This window comes from Charadrius vociferus, unplaced genomic scaffold (assembly GCF_000708025.1).
Source record: "Charadrius vociferus isolate BGI_N301 unplaced genomic scaffold, ASM70802v2 scaffold14, whole genome shotgun sequence".
Lineage (NCBI taxonomy): Eukaryota > Metazoa > Chordata > Aves > Charadriiformes > Charadriidae > Charadrius > Charadrius vociferus.
This window is the reverse complement of record NW_009648876.1, coordinates 1,228,864-1,229,927: the sequence shown is the minus strand read 5'-3', so window position 1 is coordinate 1,229,927 and position 1,064 is coordinate 1,228,864.

Below are 1,064 nucleotides of genomic sequence, written 5' to 3'. Positions count from 1 at the left end.
GAGAGGCGGGGGAGGGGGGGAAGAGGGGGAAATCCCTTTTAGTTTTGCGAGTAGGCTGCCAGGCTTTGTAAAGGGCTTAAAAACAAAGTCATGCTCAGCCTTTTGTAGGAGAGATCCAGATGTTACGTAGATTTTTTTTTGTTTTGTTTGTTTGCATGTTCGTTTTGAGCGGATCCGGCGGCGAGCGCTGGATTTACGTGTGTATGTTGCCGGACTTTGCCGTATATCGACGTTGCGCTTGTGGAATGTATGCTGAAGTATTAGCTCGGTAATGCCTTCTAATGGTAGTGCTAATTACAGTGGGGTTATTTAGCAAATTAAGTGAGATGATGCACCCCCCACCCTTGAGCACCAAATGAACTTTTCCAAACACACACGCACACGCACACACACACACACGTTAATTTTGGTGTGTTTCTCTCGCCCAATCACTTTGCTGGAGCTAAACCATGCCTTACCTCAGAACAGTCAATTACCAAAGCTACCCGGGATCATCAATCATGGGGGATGCTTGAAGTTTAGGGGAGGAGCGATGGTCAAACTATCGATTGCTGCAGTTTTGTCCTCCCCAACCCCCCACCCTCGTTCACGGTCCCCTGCACTTAAAATCTAAAACAGACTATCCCGTTAATAGTGGGATTTATCAATGATTATGTACCCGGTTGTGAATGTGGCCTCATACATAGTGGGCTTTTAAAAATACACGGCAGAAAAAAAAAAAAAAAGAAAAAGATTTATTCAGATAGGATTTGGTTGGGTTTGTTTTGCTTTTCGTGATGATGACGATGGTTTAAAGATTTTTTTTTTTTTAACTTTAAGAAAATGACTCAAGGGGTAGTTATAGATATTTGGCCTGATTTTAATAGGCGTAGGGAATGAGCTCCAGAGGTCAATAAACCCCTCCAAAATGATGAATGATTGAGTACCTGTGATGATGATAGTGATTACCGGAGCAATTAAACAGTTTGATTAAATGAGCCATCATAACAATGATGTCTGCGGGAAATCAGCCCTCACATATAAAGAAAGATAGCGTGGAGGGCTGACAAACGCCAGTGGGCATT